The sequence below is a fragment of the Ambystoma mexicanum genome, chromosome 4q, assembly GCF_040938575.1.
Source record: "Ambystoma mexicanum isolate Mex_15411 chromosome 4q, UKY_AmexF1_1, whole genome shotgun sequence".
NCBI classification, from domain to species: domain Eukaryota; kingdom Metazoa; phylum Chordata; class Amphibia; order Caudata; family Ambystomatidae; genus Ambystoma; species Ambystoma mexicanum.
The window spans coordinates 249,628,796-249,644,598 of NC_090928.1; the positions used below are offsets into that span (position 1 = coordinate 249,628,796).

Here is a 15,803-nt window from a genome sequence, read left to right on the forward strand (position 1 = left end):
ATGATGTACAGGATCACGCCCCACCAGGAGCGATACCAGTAGGTCACAAACCCCTCAACCAGCACTGTCTGCCTCCTGATGCAGCCCGAGCACTCTCTTGCACTCTCCACTCAATTTAAATGTGCTGCAAAAATGCAACAAAAAATAACTTTTTGTGTTTAAATTTGGACATGAACCATTGATGGGAGACATTCAGAATGGGACTATTGTAGGGGTTCAGTTGGAAAGGAGGGGGGAGGAGGTTGTGGAATGGGTGGGTGAAGGGAGGATTGTATACAAGTGTAGGTTATTGGAGGATATGTTGTTGCGCTCCAAATATTGTTAAGATCAACAAGGTTACCTATATTAATTGGACATGGTATGTTCTGTTCTTGAAATTGAAAGAAGTTTGAAATAAAGTAATTTTGTAGGAAAATCTCCTATACCTTGCTTCAGTATTCTCAGAGGGTCTATCTTTCACAAAAAGATGGAGGGAGCACAAGCATCTCGTCCGGGGCCTGCTGGGAGCAGCCACAGTGCTCAGGAAGGTATTGTTGGGCAGACACCATCTGAGATGGTACAAAGACTGGGGGACTCACTGCTCAGCCCTCTTAGAGGAGGAAAAGGAGGCATCACCCTCAATTCTCCCAAGCCAGGCCAGGAAAGGCAAGCTGGGTGCTGGTGTGAATAGGTGGGAGGGGAGGTAAATGGGAACAGTAGTTAGGGCAGCTGAGGAAAGGTGACTGGACGGTGAAAGGGGAAGGAGGATCAGATTTAACAGAAAGGGGACAGCAGATGTGAAGGGAAGATAGGTAGATTGGTGTTGCAACACTATTTTCCTTGCTTCTCTTTTGCTATGTACTGTTTTTTATAGAGGGTGCAAATGTATTTTTGCAGATCTGGGAAGACTTTTTGCTAGATCATGGATCTGGGAAACCTAGATTAATGCCAGCACTTTGTTTAGGGTACTCTTAGACCCACACCCAATGGAATGTGGGACCCCCCTGATCACAACCCTGGCCCATCCAGATGAAAATTCCTGGAACCGGGCCTGACACACAGGTTTTACTGCAATGTTTGACAGACAAGTTTAACAGTTCAGTAATCCTTTTTTGTGCATTTGTCTGTCAATTAAACCCTTATAGGAACGCAGGTTTGCACGTTTTTCTATGGATCAAGATGTTCCAATAGCCACCTATACAATCCGAGCAAAATGTCATCAATGATGATATGTTCAAAGAAGCACTTAAACATTTGTCTTAAACTAGTATGTTATGTTATTGTATGTTGTTTGGCCTCTGTAAATTGCACATCTGCCATAGCTTTTGCATCCATCACCCAAAATACCCAGTAGGAGTTGCACCGTTAACCCTTAATATGCAGGCAATGTGGGGGAACAATCTAGGGTGTTGGCAGCAGTGGGCCAGGAGATGCCACCTCGATGGTTCCCAGGTGCCCCTGAAAATATTTGGGCCCTGGCGCTTATTTTTGTGCAAATTAAGCACTGGGTGCGGCCCTCCGGTGAGGGCTGTCTTGGGCTGGATGAAAGAGTCAATTGCCAGGAGCGCTGGTACCTTGAGGGCCAGGGATTAAGTCTTCCCATCTACTGCTTGGAGAGCACCTTGTGCGGTCTGTTGCTTTTTGTGATTTTTTCAGTTTTGTATTTTAACTACAAAGGAACAGTGCTGTTTAGTTTTAAGGTGCCATTTTTGCACCACCTAGAAGTCGAAACTAATTAATTGGATTAAAGCTAGGCAGAAATGGCATATGAGGAGGGACACAATGCTTTTGGGTGATGTTCGGTTATTAACCCACCCATTGGCTGCCCATGGCCATGGTAATCCCTATGGACATTCGCACCCACTTCCTGCCCCTACCCGCCCAAAACACCCCCTCCTGGGATCTCTTTGATCTTGCTTTATCAATCCTTAAAATCAAACTTTACACTCGAAGTGCCTGCCAGGATTGTTTCAAAGCACTCTTCTCAGAGTTAATGGTTTAATTGGTGCTGTGAACGTGCTACTGGTGTAATAAAAATGTCTTGACTAGGTCTTTCTTCTGCCACTTGATTAATGGGAAGTATGTGTTTCCTTTACTGAACTCCTGTTAAAAACGAGCATTGGCAAAGCCAACAGTTTTGGCTTGTGCATTGGTGTTAGTTTAGCATTTTCCAGGCACTACTATCATATGCCCAGGTATGCGCACCATTTTCCAGCTGCTACCCTTAATGCCTAGTTAGTACCATTACAACAATTCCTGGCAAATACCTTTTCCATGTCTATGCAAAAGCCAAAACTATTGGCATTGCCAATACTTGTTTTAACATGACTTAGTAATTTTTGGTATACAACAGCAGACACAGCAGTGAGTGGGTCTCAGAGACTGGCGTTACTTCAGGGGGTTCTCAGGCCTTCTCTGGGAAGCGGAAGGGCCGATCTCCCCATGCAGTCACCGCGTCCCCTGATGGAAACAGGGGAAGGGAGAGGCCACCCTATGAGCACAGTGCATGGAGGAAAAACCTTATGGAAAAGACAAAACCCCCAACAAATTAAAATCTGAAGGACCTAGGAACAATGATGGTGGAGTGTCCACAGTATGCAGGTAGAGTCCTCGGGTGACAAAGTGGATGTAACATGTAGGTCCCTGCAGAATCAGAATAAATGGAGTTAAACTAGGAATGAAAGAATAGGGGCAGCGGAGCAATAGAAGAAACACAGGCAGGAATTACTACAGCAGAGTGCGAAGGAGGAAATCAGAAGCGAGGAGACAGGAACTAAGAATAAGGGAGTGTCAGTGCAACAGGGAGAAGCAGAGTTGTAATACAGGGCTTACCAGAATCCAGTTTCGTAAATCCTTCCGGTGTTCCTTGACTCTGGCTCCTTGCTACGCCAGTGGGAGCCATATTGACGCATAACTTGGGCATAGTTACATCCGCAGCTGCCATGTTTGGAAAGTCGTTCTGATGTTCTGTGGCGACATCTTACTTCGGGTCTCCACAGACACCATTGTTGACATGGGAAACAGCCTGTTTGTCTTCCGCATCTGAACGTGAGGCTGTGTCTGACAGCATGCCCCTCTCCAAGCTTCATTTTCTTCCAGTTTCCTGGAAAAGCAAAGGTGAAATTGCACAACCAATTTAGAGGCATGTAAATTGTTTGCAGGTCCTCGGGATCTTTCACAGGCTGCATGACCCTTCCAGTCCACCAGGTACTGTAGAACTCTCCTATAAAATCTTGAATCACAGATCGTGTATACCATGTACTCTAAATGATCATCGACCTGTATAGGAGGAGGGAGCATGTCCTGTTTTTAGTCATAGTCCGACCGACAAATGGTTTTAATAATGACACATGGAATACAGGATGAATCCTGTGCCAGTGTGACAGTAGATATAACTGAAAAACTACAGGATTGATGATAGCCTTAATCTAGAAGGGACCGAAGTACTAAGGAGAAACCTTTGTCAGTGTCAGATGTTTGGTAGGTGCATAGCCTATAACCACAGGAGATCCCCCTTGCAGTCGCTCAGAGCTGCTTTTTGTTGGCGATCTGGAAATATTTTGTTGCCGAATTGTGCTCTCTGCAAATTGTTTAATGCTAGTTCTTGAGTGTCCAGTATTGTTTGTAGGTTTTCTTACACCGTTGGCACAGCTGACATTTGCATGGGTAATGCTTTGAATATACACAATAAAAATGACTTATTTTCAAGGCAGTATGTCATGTATTGTTATATGAAAAGTGTACTACCAGAAATAGAGTAACCAAATCTTCATAGGTGGCTTTTGTAAAGTATCTTAGATATTTTTGTATGGTCTAGTTTGTACTCTCAGTTTAACCGTTTGTCTCTGGGTGGTAACCAGATGAGAGGTCCTCTTAGATTCCCAGTCCCTTTCACAATGCTGACCAAAATTATGGTGTATATTGTGACTCTCGATGAGACATGATTACTTCAGGCAATCTATGTAATCACAAAATATTCTGGATCAAGACATGGATCATTTCTAGGGCTGTTAGAATCTTTGCCAAGGGGAGTAGGGAGCCATATTTAAGAAGCAATTGACAGGTACCATAATCACTGTACAGTTTTCAGATTTGGGAAGATTCTACTTGTGTTCATTTCTCTAGCGGTTGGCACATGGGTGCCTTGTTTTGAGCACATACTTTGCATTTAGAACTATGTTTGCAGATATCGACTTTCATGTTAGGGAACCAAAAATATTTCCTTGTCAGTTCCATAGTAGCAGGGACTCCCCGATGTCCTGTAACTTTGGTGTCATGCGATAAGGAAATGATGTCCATTGGTAGGTTAATAGAGGGCACATAGACTTGATGCTCTCGCAAAAAGAGTCCCTTCTTATGCACTAAATTCCATTTTACACAAAACTGCGCTGCTTGGGGAGAGTTCCTGGTCCTGTCTTGTAGACGTTGAAGAAATGGTTCTACACCAACAAATTTAGCATTGGGGACTATCTTTCTCCAAAGGGGAGGATATTCTTAGTCGTTCATGTCCTTTCTAGACAGTATGTCAGCGATGATGCTTTGAGTTCCTGGGAGATATATCAGGGCGAAATCGTAGTGGTAAGAAATTGGCTCAGCTAGCCTGCCGATTGTCCTGGCAGTCATAATTCTGTTATTAGCAGAAGGGCCAAAAATGAGATACCGGGACCTGCGCTAAACTGTAACTATTGTTCACACAAACAATGAACATAAAACCCTTACCTAGAAGCGAGATATTCTCTGAAAAATAGAAGTAAGCGTTGATCTTTGATGCTCTTTGTTTTCTAGGCTGGACCATTGCAACAGCCTCTTTCTAAATCTTCCTGCCTCTACTCTTCAACCTTTACAACTTATCCAGAACAGGACTGCGAGACTTGACCTTGGCCTCAAGCCCAGGGATCGTATCTCTCCAGCTCTGAAATCTCTTCACTCGCTCCCCGTGGCTGCAAGGATCATGTTCAAGACCCTCTGCATCATCCACAAGGCTTTCTGGGGCCTGGCACCGCTCTACCTCCAATTTCTCCTCCAAAACATCTTCGTTCTCAAGCTCTCTGCTCATCGACCTCCAACTCTCTGAGGGTCAGATGCTTTTCCAAGCAGAGATTTGGGGGCAGATCTATTTCCTTGGCTGGGGACTCCCTTTGGAACAGCCTCCCTGCCACTCTCAAACTTGAGCACAACCACCTCTGGTTCCAGAAGCAACTCAAGACCTTCCTTTTCGCTTCCGCTTTCTCTCTTCCTCTCCCCTGCTGATGCACCTGACTGCTCCATGCACTGGTCACCTGGTCACCCTCTGAACTCGGGCCCAAGCTCCTGCATGTCCAGTTGCCCTTGCGCTGCCTCCGGGCTCCCCAGCACTTAAGGGTCTGTATCTGCAACTGTAGAGTCCCATCTCTCTGCACTTATAAGCCATCTGCTGGCTGCACTTGTGAGATAAACTGCACTTTCTGCTTCCCCTCCCCCCTGGCACTTCTCCCTTTCCATCTTCCCCGCACTTACGCGATCTGAATGACACAAGGCCTAGTGAGATCGTTATTTTGTCCTCTCTTTGTTTCCCCCTCCTTGTCTTGTTGCACCTAGAAACACTTGTGTACAGGCGCATTATAAATGCCACATCATATCATCACATCGTATCATGCAATGCAATAGCTATGTGAAATCTGACACGTTTCTTTTTCACAGATATTAATAGCATATTATATGTGTGTATCTGTTTGTGTCTCTTTTGCAGCGGCCAGTGGCTAATTAATTATGCCCCAGAAAACTTTCCCCAGTTATGGGTTGGACAGTATAAGCTGCCATCCATGTTAACAGATAGCTTGGAGCCGTGTAATCAAGAAGTATTTGCCTCGTTGAGATTTATCCATTCATCTAAACACGGCCTTGCCGAGAATAAAAAGCTGTGAACTATGTTAACAGGAAGTAGGTTGCACAACACTGGTTGTAGTTGTTAGTCATTACGGTACTGAAGAAGGTGATCATTAGTAGACTTGTGTCACTGAAACCAGTCGACCCACAATAATGGATATTTAAAATCAAAACCATACCCTTATTTAACAGATAATTCTAAGTATTTGAATGACTTCTGTTGTTTTTGAAACTTGGGTTGTGATACTTCTCCAGGAACTACGAATGAGGGGAAATACATATTAAGCTCGTTGAAGAGGGTTTTCTGTTTAAAACTCTTTAAGTAGCACCATTGTTTGATTAGTAGTGTTCTGTGTGTCTGAGGTATGCGAATTTGTAAAGAGGATTTAAAAAGTAAAGGCCTTATTTAACAGGCACATATAGATACTGTAAGAGAAGATTGTATGTCCTCTTCTCTTCCCTTTCTTTTTCTATCCACTATCATAGATAGAGGTTTATGGTCTTTCCATCGCAAGGGTTGCCAACGAAAATTTTGCATCGAATTTATTTGCATTTTTTCAAGGGTATGCCCCCCAAACTCTCCTTTTTTCCCTTAGGACCCCATCCCAACGAAAAATAACCCTTTACCCCATCCAAATATACATTCGATGCAAAAGAATGTGCATTTGATGCAAAGATAATTGATGCAAAATTTTCCTTGGAAAGGGTTTCGATGCAAACCTTTTCGATGGAAAGACCAGCTACCTATTTAGGCAGCCCGCCAAGGTTCCCTAAGGATAGGTGATGTTGCTGAGAGGGACAGTTAGCTTTCTCTGTCTCCTTTGAAAGGGAACACTGGAGTTTTTCAGAGGTTTTTGATTTTCGTAAAAAATACTATACTGATAGGGGTTTCCTGCCCATTGTTTGTGTGAACAGTCATAATTCTGCCATAAACAGTTGCAAATTCCAATGGTCTATATGTATTTCGTTGTCCATCGTGCCCCAACTATAGATGTCTCCACTCTTGACAGACTGACTTGATGGCCAAAAGCTGTTTTCCAAGAATAGAGCCATTCTGTTCAGCGGTGGAGAGAGTCTTGGAAAAATAGACCACAGGATGGACCAGGGTGTCTTCTTGAATTTGTTTTAATACAGATTCGATTGTTTGCTCAGAAGCATCTGCTTCCAAAATAAAGGGTACCTCCGTATTGGGTTGTCTCAGTAAGGGTGCAGTGGTAAAGATGGTCTTTAACAGTAGAAATGTGTTTTTTGCACTCTCATTCCACTTGAAGGCTACCTTTTTTTAATAATGAAGTCAATGGCCAGACCAACTGGGGAAATCCCTGTATAATTTTGCATTACAATGTGCCAGTCCCAAGACCTATTGCAGTTCTTTCGAGGATTTTGGTTCCTTCCACTCCTGGATAGCCTGTGCCCTCCTAAAATCCATTCACCCTCTTTGTTTGGAGAATATGTACCCCAAATACGCCACAGTAGAAACGTGGAATACACACTTTTCTGGTTTGGCTCTAAGTTGATATTCTTGTAGTCTTTGAAGCACTTCACTCACATGTCAATGATGTTCTTCAGGCCCCTGGCAGAAGATCGAGTTGTCATCAAGATAAAAAAAACTACGTAATGAAGGAGGAGATCAGTGAAGAGATGGTCCATAAATCATTGGACAATGGAGGGCGTGTTGGCTAACCCAAAGGGCATAACATGATATTGGTAATGCCCCCAAAGGGGTGCAGAATGCTGTCTACCACTTGTCTCCTTCGTTTATCATTATGAGAGGATACGCTCGTCTCAGGTCAAGTTTTATGGAAATACTGGCAGACCTAATTGATTCCAGTATGTCTTGAATCAGTGGGAGCAGGTACTTGTCTTTGAGGGTAATGCAATGGTGACCCCTATATTCGATACATAGCCAGAGCTCGGTATTCCTGTAAGGTCTACTTTTCTTTAGGGGATAGGATGTGCATGCGGCTAAAAGGTACAGCTGCCTCTGGAATATGATCTATCGCACATTTGCCTGGCCTATGGCAAGGCAGGGTCTTTTCTGTTTACTTCTTAAATACATCCAAGAATTTAGAGAGCCTTTCCAGAATAGTGCACAGGATGTTTACTTCTGTAGTTTCTTCCGTAGAGGTTGTGGTTGTTTTGTGACTGGTTGTCTGCAGCAAACACTCATGGACACTGTGAGACAGGCATGGTATCAAGAGATGACTGAGACAACAGATGTAACAGTTCTGTAAACCTTTATTACAATGTCAGGATTGGTGTAATGCCTAACTTCCCCTATAGCTATGGTGGGGATTACCTTACCTAAAGAAACTAAGGAACATCTATGTGCAGAAGTCCAAAACAAAACTACGTCTGTGTGTGACAATGTGAATACCTATCTGCATAGTGTTACAGTCATAATAATAAAAAGCCTAGGTTATACATACAGGAAGTCCTTCATGTATGGACTTTCCTCTAATGATTGCCTTTGCTTTGGTTGCCTAGGAAACCAGGGAAGGAGCTGAGGAAGGGGAGTTGGACCATTACAGCTGGGCTTACTGAGGCTGTGATACAGGAAGCTGAACAGATCTCGACTCCCAAGGTTTGTGGGCCGTTACGTTCAGACGGAGAAGTGAAGTTATAATAACAACCTGGCAATCGTGGTCGCCAAGGGAAGTCCGTGTTTTGTTGCGCCGTTGCGCACAAGGAAGTGATCAAAGTAACTACGAGGGGACCGTTGTCTCAGTGTTTATAAACTGTGAGTATCCCTGCGAGGAATGGGGAGAATATTTAAATGAGGAAGTGAACGCTGCCGCACAGAGTGGCTGAATGAATGTTGACTGGCGTGTGAAGACAGAGTCCTGCCAATAAAAAAAAGTGGCGAACGTATCGCCAGCTGAACTCTATGAAGACGGGCGCCGTTGCGCTCGGAGGAGACGTTGAGTTGTGGGAAATCAGTGATCGTTGTTGCCAGAAGTGCTTTAGTAATTAGCGCGGTTGCGCTCTGCTTTAGGAAGTTTAATTGAGGCAAGGTGATCATCGTCGAGGTGTGAAACGAAGTTTTAGGTGCCGTTGCCCTCTACATGAAGAACGTTGTCTAGAGAAAGGCGATCGTTGTCGTCAAACATGATGAAAGTGAATGTGCTGTTGCCCTATTCTATGAACAGTTAGTGATAACGGGCTGCAAGGGAGAAGGGTCATTAAAACGTGTGTGTGCAAATGAGATGAAGATAGGTAACAGGAAGACCCGTAGGCTTATTTTGAAAAGAACTCTTGTCAAAGAAGCGTCAAGCTGCTCAGGGCACACATGCTGTATACAATTGTCCAAGGACAGTAGGAACAAAAAGGAAAAGAGAATAGATTGACAGAACAAAGTATACTGAGAAGGAAAAGAACCAAGAGAAAGGAGAAAAACCCTTAGAGACTGTTCTATATGAAAGCGATGAGAAAGGAGAAGAAAATCTGAAAGAAACAGAGGACAGAAAACAATTAATATAAAGAAAAATCCTTACCTGAAAGTTTCTTCAGTTGACATCCTGTTAATATAAACCTGAGAAGGCCACAAGAAGTCGTATCAGTGAATCGGAAAGAGAAGAGAGTATCTGTTAATAAAAGAATTGGGTTCTCTTTGAAACTCATGGAAACTACTTATTGACTCAGAGTTTTATTTATTCTGATTAAGTTTACAGTGACATTTGGTGTAAGAAGTGGGATTCCGAGAACGCCATGGAGGACCTTATTAAGACTCTAAGCGAGGGGCAACAACTATTACAACAAGCGTTACAAATTCAAAGCCAACAAGCCCAGGCAGACAGATTAGCATTCCAGCAAGCCTTACAAATGCAACAGGCTCAATTACTGGAAGTTACCAATGTTACAAATAACCCTCAAGTCCTTACTTCAGTTTTGCAAAAATACTTGGCTGGTGAGGACCCCGCACATTTTTTTGTAAATTTCGAGAGAGTGGCTCGAAACGCACAGTGGCCCACCGAGAGATGGTGTCATTACATCACACCATTAATGACAAGTGAAATGCAATGTGCTTACCAGGCTGCAAACCCAGCAGGAGACACCAACTATGGGGACATGAAGAAAGTTGTGCTGGAACGAATGGGGCACGATGAGGAGACATATCAAATTAAATTCAGAGAAGTTAAATTGGTGGGAGAAGAGACTCTGAGACAATTGTTTTACAGAGTAATAGAACTGGTGGAGAAGTGGCTACAACCTAATATGTCTTCTACTGGTGAGATAACAGAAAAGGTGATCTTGGAATAGTTTATCGAAGCTCTTCCCGGTCTTGTACAAAGATGGGTCAAACAGCATCATCGATTATCACTGAATGAAGCTGTAGATGTAGCCTCAGCTTATCAAAAGGCTGGGCAAGGCAAGGTGTTGTCCTATACGACCATTCTAGCCCTCATACCTTTGTGAATAAAACTATGTCTCAACCAAGGTGGCCACATTCAATGCTGAGCAAACCAGAGGGAGAAAATATATTATCCAGACCTAACAGCGAGGGTCCTGTCAACTATCGTCAAACACCAATAGCAGTTTGAAGGCCTCAGTGTTTTGATTGTGGAGACTGGGGACACCTTGCCAGATTTTGCCTGAAGAAGCCAAAAACTGAACCAATGGATGTGGGGGTTTTTGAATCCGTAAAGGAAAATGAATCTTCTGAACAAATACCAGGAAGGCAGTTACAATATATGTATACTTGTGATGCTGAAGTAGATGGAAAACCCACCACTGCGTTGGTCGATTCAGGAAGCCTACAGACAGCTGTAAGATCGTAGCTGGTAGTTTAAGGTTATTATTCCTCAGGGGAAATACCTATTTGTTGTGTCCATGGGGATATAAAGGCTTATCCTTCAAAGAAAATACAGATTAAGTTGGCCGGGGAAACAATGGGGGTGAGAGCTGCCGCATTACCTAGTTTATCCAAACCCTTACCAATTGGTTCAGACGTCCCGAAATTTTCTAAGTTAGTCCATGAAATTGAGAAGAGCTGGTTGGAAATGGCCCCTTTTCATGGAGAAGAAATATCTACCATGTCTCCTAAGGCACAGAAAAGTAAAAAGAGAAAAAGATTAATGAAGCAAGAATGGAAAGCCAAGAATGTTTTCCCGGTAGCTGTTGACTCCGAATTAGACGAGGACGGAGATAGCTTTAGATCCGCTCAAGACCTGGATCCGTTACTACAATATGCCAGAGAACGTGCCTTAGAAGACTCGCTGGGGCAAGGATCACGTTTCATAAAACAGAATGGATTATTGTACAGACTGAGTAAGTCTCGGAGCGGAGAGGAACTGAAGCATTTATTAATTCCCAGGAAGCACTACAAGACCGTGCTGAAGTCGCTCACTTACAAGTTGGGGAAGGACACCTGGGATCTGAGAAGACGACTAAAACATTTCTAGACATGTTCTACTGGCCAGGAGTATATAATCAAGTAGTTTGATTTTGTCAATCATGCGAGGAGTGTCAAAAGAAGAACAGAGCCAACGTGAAGAAGGCACCACTGCAACCTATGCCACTTCTCTTAGAACCTTTTAGCAGAATAGGAATCGATATTGTGGGACCAATAGATCCCACCAGGAGAGGTCATACATATATCCTTGTCATTGTAGACTATGCCACCAGATATCCAGAGGCCTTTCCCTTAAAAGCCACAAATACTCAACAGATTTGTGATGTGCTAATTCCCTTTATTGGTCGAGTTGGAATTCCTCTGGAGATCGTCAGTGATTGTGGTTCAAATTTCATGTCCAATATCCTTAAGCAAGTCTGTGAAACGCTGCGAATTGAACATCTAAAGACAGCAGTTTACCACCCCCAGACTGATGGTTCAGTGGAACGCTACAATCAAACCATTAAGCAAATGCTAAAGAAAACTACCTCTCCAGAGAATAAAGACTGGGATAGAGTCTTGCCATGGATACTGATGACTCTAAGAAACACTCCTCAATCATCGACAGTGTTTTCAGCTTTTGAGCTACTATTTGGAAGGCCAGTACGAACTCTGTTAGATATACTGAAAGAGAAATGGGAGGAACAACCAGATCGTGAAATAACCCTGACGGAGTATGCCTCTCAATTACAGGAAAGAGTTGAGAAATTGCAGACCATAGCCAGAGATAATCTTCTTCAAGCTCAAATAAAGAAGGAGAGATATTACAATCAAAAATCCCAATTACATACTTTCAAAACAGGAGAACAAGTATTAGTGTTATTGCCCACGTCAGAAAACAAAATGCTAGCAGCTTGGAAGGGACTGTATGAAATTCAAGAAGTACTAGGTCCTTTAACGTATAAAGTGAGACAACCTGGGAGTAAGATACCTTGTCAGACGTATCATGTAAATCTTCTTAAAAAATGGATACCTCCAGTTCAAACCGTGGCCATGATAACTCTTGATGCAACACCAGAAGAACATTTTCCACAATTCAAGGAGAAAATAGGACTGGAAAGTTTGAACATTAACTCCGAATTAACGTCTGCCCAAAAAACTGAATTATCTCACCTGTTACAAGGTTTTTTCGGAAATATTCTCTTCTTTACCAGGAAGGACTAAACTAACCTATCACCGCATAGTTACCAAGCCTGAGACCATAGTAAGACTCAGACCATACCGAATACCTGAGACAAAGATAAAGGCCATTAACCAAGAGGTTCAAGAAATGCTAGATTTAGGGATCATCAAACCGTCCCTTAGTGATTGGAGCTCACCTGTCTTCTTAGTTCCAAAGCCAGATGGCAGTGTGAGGTTCAGCATGGACTTCTGGAAATTAAACGAAATTTCTAAATTTGATGCTTACCAAATGCCAAGAATAGAGGATTTGCTAAATAATCTAGGAAAAGCAAGGTTCCTGACCACTATTGACTTAACCAAGGGTTACTGGCAAATCCCATTGTTACCCTCAGATAAGGAAAAGACAGTGTTTGCCACTACTACTGTACTATATCAGTTCACAGTGTTACCCTTTGGTTTACATGGGGCTCCAGCAACATTTCAAAGATTAATGAACTACATTATAAAAGGTCATGAACAATATGTCAGAGCCTATCTTGATGACATCATAATTTACAGTCACACCTGGCCGGAACATCTGCAGCATTTAGGGAATATACTTGAAACACTAAAACAAGCAGGGTTACACATAAATCCCAAGAAAACTCATGTTGCAACCTTCCACACTAAATATTTGGGATATTATGTGGGTCAAGGGACTATTAAACCCCAAGAGGAGAAAGTAAAAGCTATCAAGCAGTTGAAATTCCCAGAAACTCCAAAACAAGTACGAGCCTTTTGGGATTTGTGGGATATTACATGAGGTTTATCCCACACTTTTCTACATTGGCTGCCCCGCTAACAGATTAGCTGAAAAAAACCTCTTTGACAAAGAAAGCTTGGCAAACAACCAAAACACTAAAAGCCTTCAACGATTTAAAAGAGGCCCTGACCAATAGGGCTGTTTTACATTGTCCAGACTTTAAGGCCCCATTTTTCCTTCATACTGATGCCTCAGGCACCGGCATCGGAGCAGTATTATTCCAAAATCAGGGAAAAGAGGAAAGACCGATACTATTCATAAGTCAAAAATTACTACATCACGAGTTAAGTTATCCAACAATAGAAAAAGAATGTTTAGCAGTCAAATGGGCCATTGATGCTCTGAGGTATTATCTACTTGGCAGAGAGTTTACATTAATAACAGACCATGCCCCTTTAGTCTGGCTCGCTCGCAACAAAGACTCAAACCAGAGAGTACTCAGGTGGTTTCTTTCCCTCCAGCCCTTCTCTTTTAAAACTATTCATAAACCTGGAAAGTTACTAACACAAGCTGATTATTTATCCAGAGCTGAAACCCTTCCCGAGCGTAAGGGCTTAGTAGAGGGGGTGTGACAATGTGAATACCTACCTGCATAGTGTTACAGTCATAATAATAAAAAGCCTAGGTTATACATACAGGAAGTCCTGCCTGTATGGACTTTCCTCTAATGATTGCCTTTGCTTTGGTTGCCTAGGAAACCAGGGAAGGAGCTGAGGAAGGGGAGTTGGACCGTTACAGCTGGGCTTACTGAGGCTGTGATACGGGAAGCTGAACAGATCTCGACTCCCGAGGTTTGTGGGCCGTTACGCTCAGACGGAGAAGTGAAGTTATAATAATAACCTGGCGATCGTTGTCGGCAAGGGAAGTCTGTGTTTTGTTACGCCGTTGCGCACAAGGAAGTGATCAAAGTAACTACGAGGGGACCGTTGTCTCCATGTTCATAAACTGTGAGTATCCCTGCGAGAAACGGGGAGAATATTTAAATGAGGAAGTGAACGCTGCCGCACAGAGTGGCTGAATGAATGTTGACTGGCATGTGAAGACAGAGTCCTGCCAATAAAATAAAGAGGCGAACGTATCGCCAGCCGAACTTTATGAAGACGGGCGCCGTTGCGCTCGGAGGAGACTTTGAGTTGTGGGAAATCAGCGATCGTTGTCGCCAGAAGTGCTTTAGCAATTAGCGCTGTTGCGCCCTGCTTTAGGAAGTTTAATTGAGGCAAGGTGATCATCGTTGAGGTGTGAAACGAAGTTTTAGGCGCCGTTGCGCTCTACATGAAGAACGTTGTCTAGAGAAAGGTGATTGTTGTCGTCAAACGTGATGAAAGTGAATGTGCTGTTGCCCTATTCTATGAACAGCTAGTGATAACGGCCTGCAAAGGAGAAGGGTCATTAAAACGTCTGTGTGCAAATGAGATGAAGATAGGTAACAGGAAGGACCGTAGGCTTATTTTGAAAAGAACTCTTGTCAAAGAAGTGTCAAGCTGCTCAGGGCACACGTGCTGTATACAATTGTCCAAGGACACTAGGAACAAAAAGGAAAAGAGAATAGATTGATAGAACAAAGTATACAGAGAAGGAAAAGAACCAAGAGAAAGGAGAAAAACCCTTAGAGACTGTTCTATATGAAAGAGATGAGAAAGGAGAAGAACATCTGAAAGAAACAGAGGACAGAAAACAATGTTAGAAAACTCCGCTGATGTGTCCGTCTCCCATGTCTGACTCCTAGAAACACTTGTGTACAGGCACGTTATAAATGACATATCATATCATATCCTCACAATAATCTATCTCAAGAACCATCTAGGTCAAATTCTCAAAGGCAGATGGACGAGGGCCACGTGGCAATTCATCTTTCAAGTCCTCCAAAAGACCCTATCAGTAAAGCGTGAAGCATGCTTCTTCTGGCCATGCCGTTTGTTGTACTGGTTGTTGGAATTTTGTGCTATAGGTACGTACATCTAAACTTCCCTGTACGAAATCCAACACATCTGCTAATCTTTGGGCATCCCTCTGCATGAGTGGTGGTCCGCCCGTCACCAATGCTGCTCGCGATAGCCTCTTTAATTCTTCTGTGTGGCCCGATTACTATAAAACATACTTAGATGGGTTGGGCTTGCTTGCAATACATGTTATAAGACTACTTTGAAAAACATTTCAGGGCCACTTTTGGTTCACAGTTCACCCATATCGAGCAGGGCTATGAGTGGTTGTAGATAGTCAGGGTGGCAGTTCAGATGGCACAAATTAGAGGGTTGCCAAAAACCATGAGTTAGCAGGGAGAAAGTCCTGTAACAAATTTGGGTTGTATCTAATCTGTATGCACGAAGGAGCATATCTGATGGGCAAAATTAGATCCATTCATTATCTGGCGGTGTAGATGGCCTGTGTGCATGTGTTTTCTTTGATGCATGTTAAGCGGCGACTGGTGTTCCATGCCACGTGATAACTGACAACAAATAAAGGACCAACTTTTGTATCCTGACTTAATTTAAAAACAGATTTTGATTCTTAAACATACAAGTAATATAGCAATTATCAGATGTGCTAACATTATAGTTAATGATGCATAGGGAGAAGCAATGCCAAAATGAAGCAGATCGGGAATGACACAGTGATATATTATATGCAAATCTTGCAATTGTC

General features: G+C 43.0%; 1 protein-coding gene across 3 annotated transcripts in view; it reads left to right on the forward strand.

Moving 5' to 3' along the window:
- HNRNPLL (heterogeneous nuclear ribonucleoprotein L like) overlaps positions 1–15,803 on the forward strand; it is a 649,202-nt gene that overhangs the window by 39,914 nt on the left and 593,485 nt on the right. For 2 of the 3 annotated variants that reach the window (XM_069607810.1, XM_069607812.1), the window contains exon 2: positions 8,332–8,584. The exons of the other annotated variant lie outside the window; for it this stretch is intronic. The gene's annotated coding sequence lies outside the window, so the exon portion shown is untranslated. The remainder of the gene's footprint in view (positions 1–8,331; positions 8,585–15,803) is intronic. 3 annotated transcript variants of the gene reach the window in all.